At 42.6% G+C, this 26,791-nt stretch overlaps 1 long non-coding RNA gene across 1 annotated transcript; it reads right to left on the reverse strand.

Annotated features, from left to right (window-relative positions):
* Window positions 1-6,471: 6,471 nt before the first annotated feature.
* LOC310766882 lies at window positions 6,472-7,423 on the reverse strand. Its single transcript, XR_014550496.1, has 2 exons — window positions 7,244-7,423; window positions 6,472-6,787 (listed from the first exon to the last, which is right to left on the reverse strand). It is a non-coding gene; the product is annotated as an uncharacterized lncRNA (long non-coding RNA).
* Window positions 7,424-26,791: the final 19,368 nt, after the last annotated feature.

Here is a 26,791-nt window from a genome sequence, read left to right on the forward strand (position 1 = left end):
TTTGGGTTTTCGGCATTTGAGTACCAAGGTACCACTGTACTTAGGTGTACACTTTTTTAAAAAAGCAATTGGCAATAAGTTTGTTAATACAAAATGAAGAGGTTTCAGACTTTTAGTGGCTGCCAATGGGCTTCCATATTCCCAGGACCATTCAGCTACCATTTACAAAAAGCCATTCATGAGGCTTTGAAGCCCTAGAGGAATCTCCCAGAGCAGAATGTCCTAATAGTGATGGCTTCTTTGCAAAGTGCATCTGATCTTCATATGAAGTCTTGAAATACTCAAGAGTAGCCAGAAATGATTCAGATGAAAGCTATCCCAAGGGCTGTAATTTATTCATGAGGACTAGGCTGCTTGCACTGGCCTTGTGTTAATTTTTTTTTCGGGGGTTGCAGAAACTTCTCCATCTGGAAACTGTTCTGTTAGGCTGAGGATGAATGCACATGATTGCTTTCCAGCATCCTAATCTCATCGTAACAAGCACACTGGGAGATATGCATATCCAGTTCTTTAAAGAGGTGTTCAAACAAAGGCAATTATGAAAGGGGTGGGTTGTGTTTCTTTTTCTTTTTAATGCTATGTTTGACACACTGAGTGTAATAGCCTTATGCCATTGAGAATGACAAAAGACATTTTGTAAAACATGTTCACTGGTTATTTCCACTTATGCTGAATTTAATTAGCATGTAAAAGATTGTTTTTCAGCTGCTTATCTGTAAAAACAACCACCACCTAATGTGCATTCCCTCTTGGTGCCTATAACTTTTAAGAAAGGCTGTTTTTTAAACAGGGGCTGTACTTTAAACCAAGCAAATACTAAAGGACAATAACATTGGCTCTCTCCACCGATCCATTTACAGATAGGCTAAAGCACAAGTAAAATAGAGTTTGACTTTGACTCTGTCCCTGCTAGCAGTGGCATAGCGAGGGGGCAGCTGGGGGGCATTGCCCCAGGTGCATTTTTTTTGAGGGGGTGCAACCAGGTGCCTGGGGCAAAGGGGGTGGCAGCAGCAGCTTCTTCTCCTTAGGGCCACCCCTGGGCAAGCCACCAGCTGGTTGCAGCTCCACTCAAACAACAGGCCTGACCCAAGGGTGGAAGTGTCAAAGAGGTTGAAGCTTCACTCATGGGTCAAGCCTAAACCAGGGGAGGAAGCATTGGAGAGGCGGCAGCGGCGGCGGCCCTCTCTGATGCTGGGATCCGGCACACAAGGGAGCAGTGGGCTCCATTGTGTAAGTGCACTGCCCCGTTTATTTGTATGTACAGATACAACCTGGGACGTGGGTGGCACTGTGGGTTAAACCACAGAGCCTAGGACTTGCCGATCGGAAGGTCGGCAGTTCGAATCCCTGCCTCCCGTTGTTCGGTCCCAGCTCCTGCCAACCTAGCAGTTCGAAAGCACAAAGTGCAAGTAGATAAATAGGTACCAGCGGGAAGGTAAACAGTGTTTCTGTGTGCTGCTCTGGTTTGCCAGAAGCGGCTTGGTCATGCTGGCCACATGACCCGGAAGCTGTCTGCGGACAAACGCCGGCTCCCTTGGCCAATAAAGAGAGATGAGCGCCGCAACCCCAGAGTCGGTCACGACTGGACCTAATGGTCAGGGGTCCCTTTACCTTTTTACAGATACAAATTATCTCTAGCAATAATAATAATAATAATAGTTTTATTATGTATATGCTGCCCAACCACTCTGGGTGGCTCCCAACAGAGTATTAAAAACACAATAAAACATCAAACTAAGGCATAGTTCAGACTATGTGGTTCAACTACAGCTGGACATGCCCCAAAAGTCATGGCTCTGGGAATAACAAGTTCTGATACCATGAACAGGTTTCACATGTTGTACCCTGAAGAGTTTGGAAAGCAGGAGAAGCCATCTCTGCCCCCTTTCTCATGAACACAGCTAGCAAATTGTGAGCTACCTGATAAATGAAGAGGCACAAGACAGGTAACATAGGATGGCGAGAGGTGGCAGCATGTTGCAAATTAGAAGAGTGCAATCTTTTTACGCAAATTTGTTTTCTCTTTGATTCTCTCTTTTTTGGTAAGGTGTAGGGTTACCCTATTTCAAAAAGTAAAAAGCAGGACACCCCGAAAGTGATTGAGCTTTGTTTAGGAAGAACCCAAAATTGGTGAGTTCTTTTAAGGAATACTCCAAATATGCCATAAAAACGTGATTTTTATTATTATTATTGACTTGCCTAAGATCCAGCACAAAGCGCCACCTTTTGAAAATTCCCCCCCGGATGTCAATTCTGCCTTTGGAATCACTGTAATGTATGGACATGTGGCAGTCTATGAGTGGCTACTTTACTATTATCCCTTGCCAAAGATGCCTAATGGACATCTGGGCCTATAACTTGGCAGCTGAGGGGCATATATGAGAGGTTTCCAAAGGAACAGAAGATACTATCCCCTGTATTAAACAGTGGCGGTCCAGCCAAATGATCCGGACCATCACAGCCCCGTAATGGCTTTGGCTAAACTCTGGGCACAGTTCAGACCTGCTGTTGAGCGAGGGCTCAATCCCAGCATATGTCCTCTGCAGCTTGCACACTCCTTCTGGCTTCAGTGCCCCTGTGAACTGAGGGGGGTGCATGTAGAGCCCTGTGCAGTGCCTGCCTGCATCTCCCCTGCACTTATTGCATGAACAAAGCTGAACTGGCCTGTCACAGGTAGTGGGGGAAAGAGGAATAGAGGAGAGGGGTCCAGGGGCGTCTTACCCATAGAGGCTAGTGGTGCAGGGTGCCAGGGCGCCAGGTTCTGGAGGGCACCAGGGCAGAGGTGGAGGCTGGACGCACCACCTCCCGGCATCAGCTTGCCACCCTTGCCTGCCTCTGCCATGCCGCGCAGAAGCAGCGCCTCACCCGGAGCTTCCGCCTACCGTGGCCACCATGGCACGAAGCGGCCAGCTGAGCCGGGAGCCACCACATCCAACCTCTGCCTCTTCCTCACTGGAGGAGCTGCCCTCCAGCCACTACCCTCCTCCTCTAGCCCCACACCATGGTGCTGGATATGCTTAAGATGGCCCTGCATGGGTCCCATCTCTGCCTTTATTTGTGTAAGTAACTTAGGTAAGAACAGGCCCAAAGAGCAATCAACATTTCAGCCACCGCCCCCACTGTTTGCTTGATATATGAGAGGTTAGAGATGGAGTGTTATGTTGAAAGTTGCCAGCTGTCAATCCCTGATGCCTAAGATCCTGGCCAGGAGTGCTTCTCACACCTCCAGTCTGCCTCCACGCCCCCCCCCCAAAAAAAACTCCAGCTGCATTGTGTGCTGTATTCAAACATCCTTCTTCTCTCAATGCCTGGCCCTAACTTTTAAAAATTAAAGGGGTCCCAGTGTCATTTGCGGTGGTTTGCTTGACCAAATAATGCGTTCATATCCCAATTTCAATGTGCTAATTCATGTAACTGTAAGTGAATTTTTGGCTGTAGGTTGAATGATGGAGCAGATTATGTTTCTTATGATAAACACTTGCACATTATATGCATATAAAGGCATAATAAAATGATTACACATGAAGATCAGGCACATCTTTTTGATGCATAATCTACGCTGTGACACATATCCATTTACGCCACACAAAATTGCATGAAGCAGGATGCTGCTTTTTATGAGGATAAACTGTGTTGCATTTCACACATTAAAATGAAGGCTATTAATTTAGCAAAATAAACATGGGAGTATTGGTCTGAGGGATTTTTAATCGTGTAAGTTATTCATCAGTGCCTTCAGCTGAAATACTGGGAGAACATACAATATTCTGAATATTCAGAATTTGTACAGATTACGGAAGATTGGGAACGTTTTTGAAGGAATCATGTGTCCATCAATGACTGGTTTGATTTTATGGGCCTATCTATCTAGTGTTAGGATTGTTACATAACTACATTACAATGTGCCAGTCCCATTAAAGAAAAGTTAGTCTGAAGAAGCACTTTTGTCGTTGGCTGAATGCCACCTACCTAGCCTGGCAGTGTTCCTATAAATATTGGCAGGGCTCTCCCTTTGTCATTCTTCAGATCCCCTTGTCAAATGCTTCTCTGAGGTTTCTAAGAAGTTGGAGGAAAAGGAAGCAGCAGGAGCGCTGAAACTACCATTTATTATGCTGACAAGTCCCGGCTCATTGCTTCTTTTGTTCCCCATGTCTCTCCATTGTTTTGTTGCCAGTCACCATGCATATGAATCACCAGAGCTTTGGATCCAAACGTGTGTGTGTTTTTGTGTGTGTTTTAAAGTATGTTCCTAGCACACTGTACAATAGGCTTCTGCCTCAGGAATAAGGTTTCAGACTGCAGCCCAAAGAGCAGCAGACATGAGAGGATAATTGTCTGCATTCCCCAGCCCTTCCCCACTGCTCCGTTAAAATGTGGACCCCTTCCTCTCCACAAAAGTAAAACAGAAAGTGAGATGGGGGAGATCTGATCCCAGTACAGTTTGGGCCCATATTCCAGGAAATCATGGTTCATTTGAGGGGGTTTTTGGAACTGAAAACTGGTAGGACAGGTCCTGGATTGGAACGTAAGTCTCCAGGCCTGTATACCTGGCTCCCAGGACTCTCCTCAGGTCTCAAGAAGGTCACAGCCTTCACAGACCCTGCTAAGCCCCCTCTTCAAGTGCTTCTGCCTGGTCTAAATGTGATGATATCTCTTGTTTGCATGGATGGGAGGAGTTTGCATGGGTGCATGTGGATATAGAAAGCATAGATTTATCCATATGGCTGCTGAGACCATATAACACCAGTCCTGAAAGACCTACATTGGCTCCCAGAATGTTTCCGAGCACAATTCAAAGTGTTGGTGCTGACCTTTAAAGCCCTAAATGGCCTTGGCCCAGTATACCTGAAGGAGTGTCTCCACCTCCATCATTCAGCCTGGACACTGAGGTCCAGCGCCAAGGGTCTTTTGGCGGTTCCCTCACTGCGAGAAGTGGGGTTACAGGGAGCCAGGGAGAAGGCCTTCTTGGTAGTGGTGCCTGCCCTGTGGAACTCCCTCCAATTAGATGTCAAGGAAATAAACAACTATCTGACTTTTAGAAGACATCTGAAGGCAACCCTGTTTAAGGAAGTTTTCAGTGTTTGATGTTTTAATATCCTGTTGAGAGCCACCCAGAGTGGCTTGGGAGGTCTGGCCAGATAGGCGGGGTAAGAATAATAATAAGCTGGAATGTCATCTACTACCCATCACCTGTCCCATCACCTTTTTTTCTTCTGGCCCCATGCACCAACTGGAATGTGGCACCTAGAATGTAGCTCACAAGGGATTTTTTATCTCTTTTTTGAATAATATATAAAAAAAATTTCCTTCCAGTAGCACCTTAAAGACCAACTAAGTTAGTTCTTGGTATGAGCTTTCGTGTGCATGCACACTTCTTCAGATACACTGAAACAGAAGTTGCCAGATCCTTCTATATAGTGAGAAGGTGGGGAGGGGTATTACTCAGAAGGGTGGTGGGAATGGGTGATTGGCAGATAGCTGTGATGAGCCTGTTGACGACTCTTAACGACTGCAATAGGTCTTACAGGAAAAAGCAAGGGGTGAGAAGGTGAAAAATGGCTTTGTCATGTATAATGAGATAAGAATCCAATGTCTTTGTTCAGACCAGGTCTCTCCATGGTTTTAAGTTTGGTAATGAGTTGCAATTCAGCAGCTTCTCTTTCCAGTCTATTTCTGAAATTCAACAGGCTCATCACAGCTATCTGCCAATCACCCATTCCCACCACCCTTCTGAGTAATACCCCTCCCCACCTTCTCACTATATAGAAGGATCTGGCAACTTCTGTTTCAGTGTATCTGAAGAAGTGTGCATGCACACGAAAGCTCATACCAAGAACTAACTTAGTTGGTCTTTAAGGTGCTACTGGAAGGAATTTTTTTGTTTGTTTGTTTTGACTATGGCAGACCAACACGGCTACCTATCTGTAACTTGAATAATATAATATAATATAATATTCCGCCCTATACCCACAGGTGTCAGGGTGGTTCACAGAATAAATCTTGTTATATAAGCTTCCTCAGTGAGTAGATCAGTAATGGTGGAGAACTTTCTTGTACTGTGGGTAGCCAGGCTGTGGATGGGCAGATAGGTCCACTGCTTGGCAAAGTCATAGCAGTGACCAGACTACTCTGTTAGAAGGGGCTGTTGTTTCTGGATATTTGCAACCTCAGTTCCTTAGTTTGCCTCTATGACTGAACCAGCCCTGGACGGCTGAGATGAACCTCCCCAGGCTTGGAAGCATGGGTTGTGCCATTCTTGAGCTAGTCCAAAAGGGCTGTGGTTGGGGAAGCTCTCTATATCAGGATGAGGTTATAGGCGTGTGCAGCGATAGTCAAATCTGGAATGAGTATAATCCAAGGATGGGCAAATCTATGGATTTTGGGTTCTCTTTGTTTCTCATTTCCCCCCATCTTCAGTTCTTCCGGTCTTCATATTTCCACATGAGTTTGCATTTAAAAAAAGTCTGCATGAAAGCTCATCAGCATTTTATTGCAAATTTCTCCTAATATGCACATTTTTGTATGGAAAGTGGCCCAATGTACATATTTTTGCAAAGCATTTTCTCCTAACATGATGCATTTTTTGCATATTCCTTTCACTAACATGTACCTTTTTTGCAGACTTTACCCTGTCAATCAACTTTGAGATACCATCTTGGGGCTATAAGATAGAACTTGAGTATTCTAACTAAATAGTCTTCAGAACTCCTAAACTGGAAGATTGTGAGTATTAGATTCCGTACTTTATGCTTGCCAAGTTCCCCACAACTTCCTCTGTTTTACACACCTGAAAAAGAAAGAAAGAAATACGTCTTTTCTTTTCTCTTGAAAGGTTGTTACACTGGGGTTGCTTAAAGGAGTTTGTGTGGTAAGACTGTACATAATAATACTAAGTGAGTTCCTGTTACTCCATATGACATATGTACAGGTAATGGGGTTTGAAGTGCTGACAGCCAAAAAGGATGGCTGCCTTTCTGAAAAGAACATTTGGAGAGGTTTAAGAATTACTCTAAATGAATAAATGGCATGTGCTCATTTTGTTCCACTTTGGGTTTAGTTGCTCTCTCTAATTGACAAACAGATTTCTAGGCCCATGTTAATGCTTCAAACAAATTCTGTGGCAGGGCTGAAAACGCTGTGCTATAAAAAAGGCACTTCACTTGCATCTGTAGCATCTTGGGGCTCTTTATAACCTCATGCTTAGAATAGATTAAAACAACGACAACCCAACTACAGTCTTTACTTGTAAAGTGCAACTGCTTCAATGTGGAAAAGCTGAAAGTCTCGCTGAGCAACCTTTTCCCCAAGCCTGCAACAGTAAGTGTTCCCTTCAAGGTATCAGGTTGCTGTCAATGTTTGACCTATCAACCCACAATGTTCTGGACTGCATCTTCTAGCATTTTGAGCATATCTGGATCCATGGCAAAACATGAAGAACTCACAAGAGCAGAAGAACAGATCTGCTGAATCAGTCCAAAGGCCCGCCTAGTCCAACTCCCTGTTTCCAGTGGCCAATCACAGAAGACTGTCAAGCAGAAGAGTGATGTCACAATTTCTTCCCAGAGAACTCTGAGAATTGTAGTTTGTGAGGGGATTAGGCATTTACAAACAATGCTCATCACTTTTAACAAACAACAGCCCTCATAAACCTTTGGGGAAGTTATGACTGCACAAAATGGTATCATAGTTTTCGCCAAGTAGGGGCCTTTCCTGCTCATACTATGTTTTGTTTGGCTGAATTGGATTAAGATAGGTTAATTGGTTTTCTTTGCATAGCCCCAAGTTTTCCTTAAAGCAGTGTCTTGATACTTACTTGGGGTAGGTGTGGCAGCAAATCTAAATTTCCAGTATACACTTGAATCCGTTCCACAAAATATTGTCCAGACTGGAGTCAACCAAACTCTTGTCCACGGCTATGATCTTGAATTCATTCTGATTTTGCTCCCCCTTCTGTGAGAGATCCTAATCACAGATCTCTTGCATCATATCAAGTTGTGTCAAATGTACAAGTGATGTCCAACAACAGCGGTTCAGATCTGCATCAGTTTCTATACTTTCAAATAGACAATATGATGCATGGTTTGTAGGCAGTGAAAGGGACAGGTTTTGCAGATTGTTAATGAAATGAGTTATTGGGGGGAAATAAGAATGTTGGGGGAGAGAAGAGAATGTCAATACATGATAAAAGCCATTGTTTAAGAACCGAGAACTACAAAAAAGCTCCATTACATTATTTCTCCTTCCACATAAATTCTGCAGTCAGCAAAGGATGGAAATATAGTGTTACAATTCAGGCTTCCCTACCAAAAGCTCTGCATCTTTGTCATGTGTGATTTCATTTGTGAGTCTGAGAACTGCAGATTTCACATTTTCACAGGCAAATATAGGAAGCGGAATAAAGCAAGATTTATGCATGCGTCACCTTGTAAATAGGCAAATCCCAACAGAAGAAATGCAAGTTGGCACAGAAAATTGTCTTTCATTACATGTATATTTATTTTTCTAAGTTGATCTTCAGAAAGTAGGAAAACTTACTTATATGCCAGATGTGGTTTAATTCACTATCTCCAGGCACCACAATATTTTCCTTTTCCTTCAGAAAAGAAGATACATTCAGGGCTTCATTTGAGACAGGGCTCAACAGGGATGAGTCCCAGCACCCACATTGAGTACCAAGGCTCCATCCTAAAACACCCCTCTCTAAAGTACATTCCACAAATCTGAATTAGGAGCAGTTTCCAGGCTGCGTGCCTTTAGTTGTTACCACAGGGGGGCAGAAACCACTTTTTTCATGGGTTTATCCCATTGAGCTGACATAACAACTGAGGCATATTGTTTGGCCCTTGCAACCCTATCATCACTGTATTGCTTGTGTGCAATAAATCCTTTGTGTGACACAGATTGGCCATTCACACATGTTGTTGGGTCTTTAAATGTCATAGTGGGAACATGGAATGAATCCCCCAAATCACCCACAAACAAGTGGCACCCACCTCTCTTTCTGTATGCTGTATGGCTGAGTTACCTTTTGTGGCCACTCAGTTTCCCACTGCAGGAATGCTGGGACTTGTACTCTGAATACTATCTGGATGCTCCACCAGAGAGCTGAAGTCCTGCCACTGCCACTTCTTCCGCTTTCCTTACCACTACAGGCTAAGGAAGGCACTATGGATTGAGAATATGCAAGGAGGGGGGATCCAAGTATTTGAAATTGGAGTTACAGTCATTTGTTGTTGTTGTTCTTTAGTCGCTTAGTCGTGTCCGACTCTTTGTGACCCCATGGACCAGAGCACGCCAGGCACTCCTGTCTTCCACTGCCTCCCGCAGTTTGGCCAAACTCATGCTGGTAGCTTCGAGAACACTATCCAACCATCTGGTCCTCTGTCGTCCCCTTCTCCTTGTGCCCTCCATCTTTCCCAACATCAGGGTCTTTTCCAGGGAGTCTTCTCTTCTCATGAGGCGGCCAAAGTATTGGAGCCTCAGCTTCAGGATCTGTCCTTCCAGTGAGCACTCAGGGCTGATTTCCTTCAAAATGGAGATGTTTGTTCTTCTTGCAATCCATGGGACTCTCAAGAGTCTCCTCCAGCACCATAATTCAAAAGCATCAATTCTTCGGCCTTCTTTATGGTCCAGCTCTCACTTCCATACATCACTACTGGGAAAACCATAGCTTTAACTATACAGACCTTTGTTGGCAAACAGTCATACCTCGGGATAAATACGCTTCAGGATAAGTTTTTTCCGGTTGTGCTCTGCGGCAACCCGGAAGTAACGGAGCATGCTACTTCCGGGTTTCGCTGCTCACGCATGCGCAGACGGTCAAAATGACATCACACGCATGCATGGAAGCGACGAAACGCGACCCACGCACGCGCAGACACGCAGTCACATCTTATGTTCTGCTCAGGATGTGAACGGGGCTCTGGAATGGATCCCGTTCACATCCCGAGGTACCACTGTATACACAGCAGTGGTAGCCAGATGTTGCTGGACTCAATCAGCTCCACCCAGCATGGCTAATGGGCAGGAATTATGGGAGTTGTGGTGCAACAACGTCTAGATGGCAACACATTGGCAGGCCCTGCACTACAGAATAAACGTGTGGGTCTGGCAGTATTTTCAGCTGTAGCTGGGGTCAGCTGCTGGTCCTACAGATGTCTTGGTCCACACACATTGTCCTGAACCCCTGGCCTTCCTGGCAGCAAGGTAGTATGTCAAGTTCAAAGTTTGGGGGTCAATCCACACATGCAAAGTCCAAAAGTCAAGAAGTACAGCCCAGGGTTACTCCAAGTAGCCAAGTCTGAAGTCCAGCAGTCAGGATACTGTCCAGAGTCAATCCCAAAGCACTGTCCTTGGTCCAGGAGCATCCAAACCAATGTCCATCAACATGGGCAGCTGAGCCGACACAGCACTACAGCTCTGCTTCCCTTTTGTACTTGTGTGCTGAGCATCTGGGATTGACAAGGCATGTGACCCTCACCTATTCCAAGCCTACTCCAGCTGATAAATCGTACACCTCCTCCCTGAGCTATCAAGCTCCATCTGTTCAGCTAGGGAGCTGTGCTGAGGCACCTTGCCTGTCTCAGCCTCCTGGAACTCCCTGCCCACCATGATCATGGAGACAAGGGCTCCTCTGGCTCTAGTCTTGCTGCTCTGGTTCCTATGCATTGACCCCTTCAGCATCCTCTGTCACCCTGTGAGAACACATTCCCTGCATGCTCTGGTGTGTCCCAGTCCTGGTTACACCCCTCACCAGGAACCCCTCCTCCTCTTCCTCCTCCTTGTACTAGTCTACCTTACACTTTAACTCTCTAGAGAAGTTCTAAATTATGAGAGATTCAGTGCATGGAAATGAGATGGTCCATGATGCAGAGCCCAAGCAAGAATGGTGAGTGGATCAATGTCTGGAAATTAGGGATGGGACCAGGATGTGCAATCCAAACTCCCCCCTCCAACAATTGCTTCTCCCTAAACATAGAAGATCTGCTTGGGTTTCAATGACTGGTGTTTGATAGTGTGAACTGATTCCCATTGGAATATGTTGTGTTTGAAGTGATGTAAGTTGATATGGAAATGCTATCTCTGGGATAAGTTCTCTGATGGCTCATTTATGTATGTAAGTTATTGCAGCAGAACTGCAGAAGCGATTGCAAAGGTCACAAATGCATTGGCTTATATTAAACAATATTGAGAACAGCATTCCTTTAGGATTTCTCTATTACCACTAAGACTAGAAGCATTTTTTTTTTTTTAAGAGAAGCCCAGATTCCCAAGATTTGAACAGGAATCAATGTCCTATTCTAAGGAAGCCCATTGTGTTGCATCATAAATTGAATACTCCTTTCACGGCTTTCATTTAAGAATGGATTACAAAACTATGGTGGACTTTTCAGTATGCATCATCATGCTGCCATTGGACCAATTCTCTTGTCACCTTTAAATCCTCCCTCTTTTCATATTGTCCCTTCCTCAAATTCTTCCACCTCTTGTCATGTGAATTGAGCTATAAACTGCACAATATTGGTCATTTTCACCCAAGCTGGCTCACAGTATGCCATTTTGTGTGTGTCCAGGTTGCTACCTGAGGAAGAATCAGTATGTGAACTATTTGGTCAAGCTAGAGTTTATGCAGTGTAAAAAGAAGAAAAGAAAAGCTACCGATCACGATAACTCACAATGCATCTCCAAGTTACTACACTGGAAGGGTAATCACTTTGTTCTGATTGCCTTATTAGCAGAAAGCTATGTGTTTTTGAATAATGTATGTGACAGGCCTAAGATGACTGTCTCCGATGAGCCCAAACGAAATCCCACTGTGTAAAGTGAACACAAAGCACAGCTTCAGATTCCCAATTCCTTCAGAAAAATGACTTCTTTTTTTACTGTTCTGCTGAGTGCAGAAGTCATCACAAGACAATACAGAGCTACCTGCTGATTACAAGGAAAGTAGCTATTTTCATCCTGGAATATCTTCCCCCTCTCTCTTGCTCAGAATAAAAAAAATAGCATGGCCTCTGTTTCTTTGGAAGCAGCAGAGCTAGGGGCGGGGAGAGACTATTGGGTTTGTTACTGTTAGGATTGCTAAATGCCTTATTATTATTATTATTATTATTTAAAAAAATGCCTGGTCTTGTCCCTTTCACTGCAGCTTGGAATATGGGACTGGGCAAGTAAATAATCGCAGCACAGGTTCAACATCATCACGTGTTAATGTCCAGAAATCAAGGCATAAATTGTGGCTATTGAACACTTGCCAGACTTGCATATTGTACAGTACTAGACTATGACAACTGAAAATACAGTATCTCACCTAATGAATCATATGCTTGGAATTAAAGTTCAGATCAGGTCTGTTTAAGGATGACTCTAAATGACTGTAAGAACTAGTGGGGGCTCCCTAAAAATATCCCTCACTCTTCCATTTGCTCCTGTAGCTTTCAGTCACTATAAAACATGGATTAATTTCTTGCTTCCTTAATAATCGTCTTTCCCCCTCTCACCAGACTTCTCACCAACCAAACTAGTTTTCCTGGAGTCACCTCTGCATATGAGATCTGCTTCAGAAGCCTAAGGAGAAACGATGTTGCTCTACTATTAAAGCTAATAAAGTTTCAGAAAGGTCAGTGCTTCAACAGGAGATTGTATGGGAATTCTGAGATACCCATAGGCTAGGCTATATACCGGTAAGTGTCACAGGCTCAACAAAGTATATACCAATAGGGATGTTTTTAAACAACAACAACAATAATAATAATACACAAATAGTGATAAGTAACAACATAACTTTGAAAAGTGAAAAAACAAATCCACAATGTCTAATGGGATATTCCACAGTTGATCATATAGCATATCATTATATTATTATATGAAGACATATTCTCACAGATGGAAAGGCTGGTTAGAAGAATAGAAGATGACAAAAACATTTTAAAATCATAACTCATTCAGACGTGTTAAAGGTGAAGCTACCTATTTTGCACATTACGAAACATTACGCAGATCAAAGAACAGCCACCCTTCAATACAGTAAGCCTGTAACTTACAGGCATTTATCTTGTGCACAATCAGTTTTACTTGTTTGGCAAACAAAATAAAAAATTAAGCAGCAGAAAGGGGGTTCCTGGGGAAATAACTTTGGTAATATCACCCACTACTGAAGTCAGTGGGTTTTAATTTTATGTGAATTTGGCTTTAGGCGTGATTCACGGAATGTAACCCCCACAAAACTTGCGTGCTTACTGTATTCTCACATTTCCGCCTATCATAGATGACTGCAGAAATCTCTGCTTTGGTTTTGTTCAGGTCCGCAGAGAAGTTAAGGCAATCATGGGTCATTCTAAGCAAATGTTCAAATCCAAATGAAACTGGAGCCAGGCTAGGGAGAAGCCTTGACTGATGCTCTCCTCGTTCTGTTCTGATTGAATGAAATGTATGAGCTGCAACCCTCTGATGAACAGAGTCAAATTAAAAATGTCATCCGCTATGTTTGAGCATATCATGTTACTAGTCACCAGGAAAAAAAGAAACATACTTGCCTAGATCAGTTTTGCAATGTAAATTTTACTGCTACAATTTAGTTATATTAAATGTAAAGTATTTCATGTTTAAAATTCTATTACCTGCCACAGGTCAATTAGAATATTTGTGCAGGTTTCTCTCCATTCCTGTTTTAGTGTAAGTTTATTTAATTTTCTAATACAACAATTCAGAAGTTTCAGTCTTTCCACCTTCAGGGAGCTATGTCTATTCTGCCTCTGCCAAGTTACATTGTACAGAGAAGTCTGGGTCATGATTTAAAGTGTATGTTCAATTCATGTGGTGTATGAGAGAGCATTATTTGGTATCACCAAAGCCTTATGCACTGACTAGGCACCTGCAATCCTCCTGTGGCTGTATTACAGTGGAATATCAGTAGTGGCAGACAAACTTTGGAGAAAACTCCCCAACATTATTACCCTTCTCATCCAGGAACTACTAAAATGTTTCTAGGGAACTTCAATGATTTCTGCAACATATGTGAAAAGGCTCTTATCTACAACCAGGCTGAATCAAACAAAAAACCACCTGGATAAATTCCCTCACTCTGTGGAATCGATTCTTTCCAGCCAAAATGGCAAGGAGGACTTGATGTCCATTGGGTGCAAAAGTGTGGTGATTATTGACAATTTGGGATTGATATTGAAGGACCTACCTATCTAGCCTTATCTGATACTAGGAGCATCAGGGACGCTGCAAGAGTCAAATGACAGCAGGAAATTTTTTTTATTATTATTTTGTGAAGCAATTGCTTGGACACAAAGGTACAGACCAGCTCATGCCCGGAGTCTGCCCCCGAATTCTGAGCGAGCCAGCTTTTTATACATTTGTAGAATACAATACCACCTGATTTCTGGGAAATCGAAAGTTATAGTAAGTTCCTATTACCATGTAAGATCTTGGCCTCCCTCCTTCCTGCAATCTCCCTCCTCCCTGCCATGGCCCCCACAACACCACGGTCATGTGCATTCCTGAATTTGCTTATCTCTTTACAACCTTGAATAATAAACATTTGAGCCTGTTCCATCAATGCCAGCCTTGTTCTCCTGGTGGACCTCTCCTTTCTCAGAAAGGCCTTTGGGGGGGGGAGGTTTCTTATGGCCCTACAATATCTCTGAATGATGCAAACTAAGCTAACACAAAACTGCTGTTATGAAACTGGTATTTGTGGATCCAAGCGCAGTGTGCTCTATTTTTTTTTAAAAAATATTTATTAAAGTTTTTAAAGGTACAAAAAGAAAAATCAAGAAAAACATCATTTTAAACAAAAAAAAGATGAAATACAAAAAAGAAAAAGAAAGATAAAAAAGAAAGAACAAAGAATTAAAATCCCTTAAACAAAAAGAAAAATCAAGAAAAAATACAGCAAATCTTCCCATTTGTTTTCTTTCATTAGCTTATTTCCCTGACCTCCTCACACCTCCCTTTTTTGTATTCTAAGTCAGTTATCCATTTCAGCAAATCCTTTCCCTCTTTTCAAACTTTTGTCCTGTAAATTTATCTTGATATTAATATAAATTTACTTTCCCTCCTTTCACCAATTAACAGTCTGGTTTTTTTCTAAATCTTTGTAACATTTCTGCTAAAATCACATGAATTCATTCCAACATCATTCTAACATTCATTAATCTTACAATGCTTCTGTAAATAATCTTTGAATTTCTTCCAATCTTCCTCCACCGACTCTTCTCCCTGGTCTCGGATTCTGCCAGTCATTTCTGCCAATTCCATATAGTCCATCACCTTCATCTGCCATTCTTCCAGAGTGGGTAAATATTGTGTCTTCCAATACTTTGCAATAAGTATTCTTGCTGCTGCTGTAGCATACATAAAGAAAGTTCTGTCCTTCTTTAGCACCAATTGGCCGACCATGCCCAGGAGAAAGGCCTCTGGTTTCTTCAGAAAGGTATATTTAAATACCTTTTTCATTTCGTTATAGATCATCTCCCAGAAAGCCTTGATCCTTGGGCATGTCCACCAAAGGTGAAAGAATGTACCTTCAGTCTCTTTACATTTCCAACACTTATTATTGGGCAAATGATAGATTTTCGCAAGCTTGACTGGTGTCATGTACCACCTGTATATCATTTTCATTATATTCTCTCTTAAGGCATTACATGCCGTGAACTTCATACCTGTGGTCCATAACTGTTCCCAGTCAGCCATCATAATGTTGTGTCCAACATCTTGTGCCCATTTAATCGTAACAGATTTCACCATTTCATCCTGAGTGTTCCATTTCGACAGCAAGTTATACATTCTTGACAAATTCTTAGTTTTGGAATCTAACAGTTCTGTTTCCAATTTTGATTTTTCCACCTGGAAGCCAATTTTTTAATCGAAATTATATGCCTCCATTATTTGATAATAGTGAAGCCAATCTCGCACTCTATTTTTTAATTTTTCAAAACTCTGCAGTTTTAATCTGTCTCCCTCTTGTTCCAAAATTTCCCAATATTTCGGCCATTTGGCCTCCATATTAAGCTTTTTCTGAGCCTTCGCTTCCATTGGTGACAGCCACCTTGGGGTTTTATTTTCAAGCAAATCCTTGTATCTTATCCAAACATTAAACAGTGCTTTTCTGACAATATGGTTTTTAAACGCTTTATGTGCTTTGACCTTATCATACCACAAATATGCATGCCACCCAAAAACGTTGTTAAAACCTTCTAAATCCAACACATCAGTGTTCTCAAGAAGCATCCATTCTCTCAGCCAGCAAAAAGCGGCTGATTCATAATAAAGTTTTAAGTCTGGCAGGGCAAATCCACCTCTTTCCTTAGCGTCAGTTAATATCTTAAATTTTATTCGAGGTTTCTTGCCCTGCCAGACAAATCTAGAGATATCTCTCTGCCACTTCTTGAAACACTCCATTTTATCTAATATTTGCAATGTTTGAAACAAAAACAACATCCTTGGCAATACATTCATCTTTATCGCAGCAATTCGGCCTAGCAATGATAACTTCAGATTTGACCATATTTCTAAATCCTTTTTCACTTCCATCCAACATTTTCATAATTATCCTTAAACAGATTCACATTCTTGGCAGTCATGTTAACCCCTAGATATTTCACTTTCTTAACCAGTGTTAACCCTGTCTCTTTCTGAAACCTTTCTCTCTCCATCACTGTTAGATTTTTCTCTAAAACTTTAGTTTTCATCTTATTCAACTTAAATCCCGCTACTTGTCCGAATTCTTGAATCAATTCCAGTACTCTTTTGGTACTAGATTCTGGCTCCTGTAATGTCAATACCAAATCGTCAGCAAATGCTTTTAGTTTGTACTGTTTAGCTCCAACTTGTATACCTTTAACTGTTTGGTCCCTTCTAATCATGTTTAGAAGAACCTCCAGGACCGATATAAAAAGCAATGGAGAGATTGGGCAACCTTGTCGTGTTCCTTTCTCTATCTTAAATTTTTCCGTCACCACATTATTCACAATTAATTTAGCCTTTTATTCTGAATAAATTGCACCTATACCATTTTCAAAACCTTGACCAACCCCCATCCCCTGTAAATTTTTCTTCATAAAACTCCAAGAAATGTTGTCAAAAGCTTTCTCTGCGTCCACAAATATCAAAACTGCTTTGGTATTAATATTCACTTGTAACTTTTCTAAAATGTTAATTATATTCCTCGTGTTATCAGGCAAGTGTCTACCCGGGAGAAAGCCAGCTTGGTCTTTATGAATTTCTTCTACTAATACCTTTTTTAGTCTCTTGGCCAAAATGTCTGCAAAGATTTTATAGTCCACATTAAGCAAAGATATGGGGCGGTAATTCTTAAGCTGTGTCTTCTCAGACTCTGTTTTCGGTATAAGTGTAATATAAGCTTCCTTCCACGACTCTGGTGCCTTTTCCCCTTCCAATATTCCATTACACACTTCCATTAAAGGCTGTATTATCCATTCTTTCAAGGTTCTGTGATATCTTGAAGTCAAACCGTCCGGTCCTGGGGATTTACCCAATTGCATATTCTGGATGGCCCCTTCTATCTCTTGCTCCGTTATTTTATAATTCAGCATTAACTTATTTTCTTGAGATATTTTTTGTAGTCCATTTATTTTCAAAAAACTGTCTATATCCATTTGTTTCTGAGTTTCCTGTGTATATAGTTGTTTAAAATACCTCTGAAAACACTTTCTAATCTCCACTGGATTCTGTATGTTTTTCCCTTCTACTTCCAAATTTGGAATAGTGTTAAGTTTCTGTCTTTTTTTCATTTGCCAAGCCAGTAGTTTTCCACATTTGTTTGCCGATTCAAATGTCTTTTGTCTCATCCGTTTAATTTTCCATTCTATTTCCTGATTTATCATTTTCATATATTGTACTTGATGTAACTTTATCTCTTTCAAAATATCCTGCGATTTTGGCTTTGCTCTCAGTTTCTTCTCTCCTTCCTTTATTTCCTCCAAGATCTTGTCTTTTTTCTCATTTTGGACTCTCTTTTGGATCGCATTCTGTTGTATCAAGAATCCTCTCATGACCGCTTTACTTGCGTCCCAAATTACTCTTTTTTCTACAGTGGTATTCATATTTATCTCAAAATAATCTCTCAAAGTTTTTTGGGCCTTCTTGGTCACTTCTTTGTTCCTAAACAATGTGTCATTCATCCTCCATCTGAAGGAACCAGTTGGTGTTAATTTCAATTCCATCTTTACAGCATTATGATCGGAGCACATTTTGGGGCATATTTCCGCCTTTCTAGTCTTTGGAGCCAGCCCTCCAGTTATCCAAATTTGGTCAATTCTTGTCCATGTCATTTTGGGCTCAGAGAAGAAGGTTCCTTCTCTTCCCAAAGGGTTTTTAATTCTCCAAATATCAACTAAGTCCATATTGTCAGTCATATCAAAGAAAGTCTTTGGCAGTCTACCATCCTTAGTAACTACCTGTCTCTGTGCTTTATCCATATTTGTAGACACCACTCCATTCATATCCCCCATCAAAATCATATTGTAATCCATATAGTCCATCAGAGTCTCATGTAGCTTCTTAAAGAATTCCGATTTCCCCTCATTTGGTGCATAAATACCTAATATCAAAAACTTCTCTCCTTGCGATTGGATTTCAATTGCTACAAATCTTCCTTGATCATCTTTGAAAAGAAATTTCGGTGATAGGCTCTCCTTTGTGTAAAGTACTACTCCTCTTTTTTTTTACTTTGTCTGATGAAATAAATTCCTGTCCCAATCTTTTATTCACCAATATTTTCCTGTGTAGCCTTATCACATGTGTTTCTTGTAAGCAAATCAAGTCCAATTGTTCCTTTTTTTAATACATGAAAGACTCTTCATCTTTTCTCAGGGGAATTCATCCCATTAACATTCCAGCTTAATATTTGCAGTGCCAGGATGTAGTTACTTTAAGTCTCCTCCAACTGTGCCCAGTTCTTGCTCTTGTTCTGTCGGTGGTGTTGGTATCCCTTTCGCTGGGAAATCCAATCCAAAAGGTAGCTTTGCTATGTCCAGTATAGGTGATCTTCTGTCCAGTACTCTTTGCTCTAATCCTCTGTCTGGTGATCGTCTGTCCAATACTCCTGGTTCTTTTCCAAGTCCCTTCTGTAGATCCTCTTCGTGGGTGTTCAGAAATTTGTCTTTGTCTTCAACTGATCTTATTTTTATTTTCCTTCCTTTAAAGCTGAAGGATAGGCCTTGAGGAAATTCCCACCTAAAGATGATACTGTTCCTTCTCAGCAGAGCAACCAGATCTCCGCAATTGGACCTAAGGTCCAAAAGGTATTTCGGAATGTCTTTGAATATTTCCACTCTTGACTGCAATATTCCCAAAGACTTCTGGAAGTGCCAACCCAAAATTTTATCTCTCTCTTCTTTGGATCGGAGCGTAATCAAACAGTCTCTTACTCTATTCTTCTTCCCTCCTCTTCCAAGCCTAAAAGCATTCACGATTTTCACTCCTTCTTGTTCCAAGTCCAGCTTCCAAAACTCTGCAAATTCCTGTGTAAGAAATTCTATCCGACTATCTTTCTCCAATTCAGGTACAGCTCTAATCCTCAAGTTTGTCTGTTTTTCCTTGAGCTCAATCATAGAAAGAATCAGCCTGTGGTCCTCAACTTGTCTCTGTATATCTGGGACTCTCTTTGTTTCCAGTTGTGTTACTTCCACAACTTCCACTTTTCCCTTAGCTTCCTCTGCAATTTGACAGGTCGAGGCAGACTCCTGTATCAGTTTCTGTATTGCTTCTATGTTGGTATTCACCTTTTGTCCCAGACTATTTATGCTTTCTGTATTTATATCAATTTTGGCATTTGCAGCAGCCACCTTCGCATTTGACGCATCGACTTTTACATTTGTCTCATCTACTTTCCTGCTGAGTTTTTCCAAAGATTCATTTATCTTACCTAGCACCATCGCTAAAGCCTCTTCTGATGACATTCCTCTTTGTTTAAGTTGAGCTGGCACAGCTGCGGATGAGGCAGAAGGACCGGATGCTGACGCTCTTCGCTGCCAAGGCTTCCCAGATCTCATTGTTGACAAATCTACTTTTTCTTTCCCATCTGCCATAACACTCAAAAAGTCCAAGGTCAATCCCACAGTCAGGCAATTTTATCTTTCTGATGGAAAATTCCCCTGGTCCGGCTCTTATAACAGTTTCCACAACTGCCTCTAGGGGGAAACAGTTACAATCTGTGCTTGTATTTATCCGAAATAACTCCTTTTAAAGCATAACTTGAGAAGGAAATTTAGTTTCAATTTTCCGTTACTTTCCCCCCCCCCCTTTAGAATCAGAGGGAACAGTTAAAAACAGTTGAACACAATGTATCTCTCTTTTGACAGCTGACAGTCAGAGCGCATTCCAAATACAGCAGCCTTATTGTCTAATTTGCAGCCCATTCCCAGGGTCTGAGCAGTGGAATTTTATTTCCTTCCCTCTCTCCCGCAGGTATAAGTAGTCCAAAACTTCTCCCCCCTCTTCTCCTGCTTCCAGGGGGGAGTTTCTTATTTTAAGAAGTTGAAAATTTAATCCTTTCCAGTCGGCTCTCCAAGACTCCAGCTTGCTTTGTTCTGTCTACAAAAGCGGAAGGCGGACTTCCTGTTTATGCCTCCCCGCTACAATTCCGAATTTAAACTTTCTTCTTTTAAAAGTTCCAATTTGTTCTGTTCTCAGATAGTACCTTTAAAATCCAATTGTTCTACTCACGGGTAGTATCTTTTTAAGTCCAATTGTTCACAGGAAAAAGTCAGCGCTCTCCGGCAACGGCTATGCGGCTTCACTCCGTGGAAAGAGCAGTCGATTCACAGCACCGCACTGCTCACCCCACTTCGCTACGGAATTGAAAATGGCCACAAATTTATTGATTACAAATGGAGGAATGCTTAGGCTTAGGCACTGGGCCTGTATCATGATTCATAGTTCCCCTTGTTGGCTGGAGTTTGCACAGGGCCATGCCCGGGTTAAGGGTCACCTCAAGATGGGGGTCGAGTAAGATGGGTCCCCCCAGGTCAGCATCTGGAAGCTCTGTGGCCCATCCGCTTCCTGCTTGGCATACTGGACAGAATTTCCATCCAGACTCTTTTACTCAGGCATCCTGAGATATAACACCTTCTGGAAGGAAAGGGGGTGATGCACCAATTCACCCCTTCACAGGAAATAAGCTAAATGGTTCAACCCAATGCCTTATCTGCCAAAAGTTGTGACGATTGCTATGAGGAAGGTGAAACCCCCAAATGGACCCAACTTGTCTGCAGGCAAATTCCTTCCTGGCCCCAAATATGGCAACTTATTATATCCACAGCAAGCTCTCAATAATACAGTACAGTGGTACCTTGAGTTACAAACTCCTCAGGTTACAAATGCTTCAGGTTACAAACTCTGCTCACCTGGAATAGTTACCTCGAGTTGAGAACTTTGCCCCAGGATGAGAATGGAAATCGTGCGCTGGCGGCGCAACGGCAGCAAGAGGCCCCATTAGCGAAAGCATGCCTCTAGTTAAGAACAATTTCAGGTTAAGAACGGACCACTGGAATGAATTAAGTTCGTAACTACAGGCACCACTGTATTCATGGACCTATGTATAGGGTGGATGAGTTGATCTGCCGCCAGCTGATCCACTGGCTCCCAGGACAGGAAGCCTTTATACCACAACGGCAGGTCAGAGGGAAGCCTTGTTCCCTCTGGTCCACCTTGTTCCCTCTGCTCTGACCCCTCTGGAGGCCATGATTTGCCAACTCAAATTTGTATTTTTTTAGTGGGTGATCCCATCGTCTCCATTGGCCGAATCCAACAACCAGCCACAAAGGAGGAGGGGAGTGTTCCCTCCCTTTCCACCCTCTTGCCCCAAAGAGCTGGGCTGGGTCACAACTGTTCCCCACCCCCAAAAGTGGGTAAACTATCATTTATCATGAAACCAGTTCCCCCCCTCTTAATTTATTCAAAGATTATATTGGAGGATTATATCTCAATTTGTTTATTGGTCCGCTTGGAGTTATTTCCTTTTTGCTTAGCCTTCCAAAGTGCGGTAAAGCACAAAGGGTGATATAATCTCCCAGAGCTGCCCATAATCACCATATAGATTTTGGTATTTAAAAAATCACTGTGAGCTTAAGCATTTCAGTAGAGGGACCTAACAGAATAACCTCTCTTGAAATGAATGGAAGGATCAGCGTTAAGCTGTCTTCCTACCTCACGTCTCCGGTTACATGTGTGCAGACAGTTACATGAGCAAAATTACTGTGTGCTACTTTCCAGAATAGGGAAGGACAAATTGGTCGTTTTCTAGATATGTGTGGAACCCAGATTTATTTATTTATTTATTTAAAAGAAATAAACAAGGCTGTAATTCCATGCATACTGCATTTCACCGCATAATGGTCACATTTTTATGGGACTTTTTAAAAGGGGGTGTGACTATTCTGCGGTGGCGACTATTACGCGGTGAAATACAGTAAATACATAGATTAGCTGAGGTATCTAACCCCACTCTGTGAGCCTCACATGGAGAAGCTGGAGGCCTGCTGCACAGGCCCTGCCTCAGGCATGCCCCCCCCCGGTTGCTTGTTCCCCAGCGCAGGCAGTTACCGGGTGCTGGGCACATCCATGGGCCTCAACCACCTGCCTCCGGGCAGGACCTCGCCATCGCCTTCACTCCCCTCACTAGGCTGCCTCATTCTCTGCAGGCTGAAGGCAAGTCCCACAGGCAGTTCTGGGCCCGCAGTGGGACACGAAGAGGCTGGGAAACGAATGTGCCAATAGCCATTTAATTTACAAAAGCGGAGAAGTGCTGTTGAGCTGAAATATACTCGGAGTCGAGAGTGGATTTCATGCACTTTATTCAGCTCATAGTGGTGAGGAGGAATGGAAGTTCCCCCAGAATGTCTGCTTTATATACATTATTTACACAATGGGCCCCACGTGATTGGTTAATTCCGGATTCTCCTGTAGGCCAATCAGGTTGCGGATTCACTTCCACCTGGAGCTGGATTGGGTGGCTCCTGTGGACCAATCAGACTGCTGCACTCTGGATCCTATTGTTCTAGGACCAATCAGACTGCTGCATTCTGAATCCTATTGTTCTGCATTTTGGATCCTATTCAACTCAGTACATAACACGAGCAAAACAAAATGTCTCACTGGGAAAGCATTTTCACCCCTGTGACTATTACACAGGGAATGTTCTGGGGACCAATTTTAGAGTTCGAAAGGGGTGGGGTTACAACTATTATGCGATGGTGACCATTACATGGTGAAATATGGTGTTTAATACGGCTGTGAGCCAAACTGCCAATCTGCCCTGCAAGTCTGACACAGGACCTCGAGATCTGTGGAAACTCATGTACCAACTGGACTACCCTGCACACATCCATTATGGAATTCAAGGGTTTGGGCTAAGGGTTTTTAAAACTCTAATTCAATATATGGATGGGAGTGGGGACAAGAGGATGGAGAGCAGGAAGATTTGATCCTGCATGGTACTGCTCACTTGGTGAGTGCCTTCCCTGCAGGGAAACATCCCTCTGAGAAGCAGCAACCTGCACTACACAGGATCACATCTTTCACTTAGCAGCTGGTAAGCAGAAAATTCCATCCTTCTGTAAATCTGGGACTGTCTCTGGAAAATAGGGACAGTTGGATGGTCTGGCATCTGCTTCTTCCCATGTGACACCTGCCTCTCCTTCCTCCCTGTTGTCCTGCTCCCTGTCTCCCCCAGATCACACTTGGCCTCCCTGTCCAATCTATGGTGCTCTAGGACTGTCTCAAACTGGCTCAAGCAAAACCAGGATTCCCTCAAAGCAGCCTGATTTGGTCTAAGCCTTTGGCCTCAATTCAATTCAGTGTAAGCGCCAATATTTACCTGAACTCCACTGAACTCAGTGAGAGGTACTTCTTAGTAGATGTGCATAAGATTAGCCCAGTGTTTCCCAAACTCTCTAGCTGTTTTTTGGACTACAACTCCTATCATCCCTAGCTGGCAAGACCAGTGGTCAGGGATGATGGGAATTGGAGTCTGAAAACAGCTGGAGACCCAAGTTTGGGAAACCCTGGTTTAGTCTACTAGGATTAGGCAAATTTTACTGTTGTTCTTTAACTGACAGACTCTGGGAGATGGAAACCAAGAGAGAGAAAAAAACCTCCAGCCATCCAGGAGCTTCTGCTATGGTACCAAAAGAAGGAAGGGGATTTATATATATTCTGCATACGAAGGAGAATTTTACTTGCAGGTGCTACAGGCGAGTCCTCAGCAGTGATTCTGACCTTTACATTTCAGGCATAGGTTTTCCCCCCTGAATAACAATGGCATTCTAATCCCAGTCACTCATTTAAATATGGATACTTTCTCCCCCTTCTCATGCAACCCTCCAGTAATAATGCAGCAAGGCACGTTCTTACTGATCAATCACACTTCCTGATTCTGCATAGCAGAAAGTTCAAACGTCATGGTACGATGAGTCCTGTGAGTTATTAGAATTGCGATGTGAATCCATATCCTCTTCTCAGCTCTGTGGGTACAATCACAAAGCGCTGAAGTTCTGCTGCAGATAAAATATGGCACTGACTTCTATATATTTTGGTTAAAGTCAATTATATTAAGTTACACCAGGATCTTGTATCACTCACACTGCCAGCACTAAAACCCACTACACTTACAATCTGTTGATTTAATCAAATATGTGATATTTTATTGGTCAATTTAGTGCAGCATTCAGGCGGTACAATGGAGGAGATGGCTTTGCAGTATTACCCTGCCCCATCTTTGCTATGCTGAGCCAGTGCTACTTCTGTTGTAAAACATGAGCCAGTTAATTTATAGATCTGTATCTCTGAAGGATGCATCTAGTTTTTAGATGCCATTGGAGGACAGGTCGAAAACATTGTCCTGTAGACTTGGGCAGTAAAAGCAAGGCAAACAAATCAAACACCTCTCTGCTTTTTCATGAGACAAATCTTCTTGCTAATAAAATGGCCTTTTTAGAATTCTTTGGCTAATTGAATGCATTTTCTTTTCTTTTATTTCAAAACAAACATAGCAACAAAAATCTGTATTATTGAGTCCAGAATCATTTTGACAAAGTGATTGGATTTTGCCAGAAACAAAGAGATACTGTTTGAATAAACTTCTGGCTTTTGGCTTAATTATTCAGATTTGGCCAGGGATAATCACCCGCAGAAGCCATTGAGCAACACAGAAATTTATTATTCATTGGGACTTGTCTTCTGCCTCTCTGTGGGATTTAAGCAGGTCATAATCAACCAGAGGTAGCTAATATGGTACTCTTCCACTCCCATCATTCCTGATAGTTAACCATATTGCCTAAGGGTGATAGAGCTGCCAATCTCATCTGTAGGGCCACAGGTTAGCCACCCCTATCCTATTAGGTTATTAATGTGACTGCTACTACATGCCTTCCAACATTCCTCAGGTGAAAATACACACACCATTGAATTAAATTTGGAAAGGGGCAAGATTGGATGCAGATGCACAAAGCATTTAAAAAACAACAATGCCAAGACTCCTTGCGCCAGTGTGCTGTAGTGCCAGTGTGGTGTAGTGGTTAGGAGCGGTGGACTCGTAATCTGGTGAACTGGGTTCGCTTCCCCGCTCCTCCACATGCAGCTGCTGGGTGACCTTGGGCTAGTCACACTTCTCTGAAGTCTCTCAGCCTCACTCACCTCACAGAGTGTTTGTTGTGGGGAAGGAAGGGAAAGGAGATTGTTAGCCACTTTGAGACTCCTTAAGGGAAGTGATAAAGCGGGATATCAAATTCAAACTCTTCTTCTCTGCTCTGTGTCCCCTTTCTTCCCACCCAGGGTGGCTCAGCCCTCTTCCTGCATCTCAGAGCTGGCACATCACACAAGGCTGAACCTCTGCGGTGGCAGCAACAGACTCTCCTCCTCCTTGCCTGCTTGGCCAATGGTCAGAGTTGATGGGAGTTGTAGGCTACTCCCCACAGATTTCAGATCAGGGTCTTCCCCATCACTGCCTGGAGATAATAGGAACTGAAGTGATTTTTTTCTGCATGCAAAACATGTGCTCTTCCTCAAGGGCGTATGCGCTGCACATAATGTCTGTGTGTAGCATACTAAAGCACAGTTTAGTATCCTATTTCATTTTCCTGGTTTCTCTTTTCTTTCCTACAGGAAAGCTACAGGGAGCTGACAATAACCTGAACTCAAGATAAGATAAGATAAAATCTCCCAAGGAAAACCAGTACAAACATTCATTTCCGGTGATTTCTCTTCTTTTTGGAATGAAGTGGGAACGAGTTGCCCAGCTTGCACTCAGTTCAGATGCCCTTTTGGAGCACATCCAGTTTTGAATTGTCTCCTGAAGCTCTCTTCCTTGGTCCCTGGCAGGCCTCCTTGAGTCTCACAGCCGATAAGTGACACATTAGAGAAGACCCTTGCTCCAAGCTCCTGCAGACTTTATGAAATGGGCAGATGGCACTTGGCAGGTGTTAATTTGGTGAAGGGCTTCAAATGAAAAACAACAACCATAGGTTCCTTCTGGACAGTCTGTGCAGAAGTGTCCGACACTGACTTTTTGATATTAGCACAGCTCATGACAGCCTGGCTTTAACAGGAATGCAAACCCTGTGCTCTGCACCCAACCTTTCATGCCCTCATCATGACATGTAGCATCCTGGCTTGTACCATGTTCCAAAGAATTACTGCCTATGTTTGCTCAAACATATGCACCATCCTTACTCATTGCTAATGGCTCTATATTACCATAGGCACAATCAGACACAGTAAATATTGCATAAGTTTTCCTGGTCATAATGCTAGTTTTCTTCTA

Source organism: Podarcis filfolensis (assembly GCF_964270895.1).
Source record: "Podarcis filfolensis genome assembly, chromosome: 7".
In the NCBI taxonomy this organism is placed as follows: domain Eukaryota; kingdom Metazoa; phylum Chordata; class Lepidosauria; order Squamata; family Lacertidae; genus Podarcis; species Podarcis filfolensis.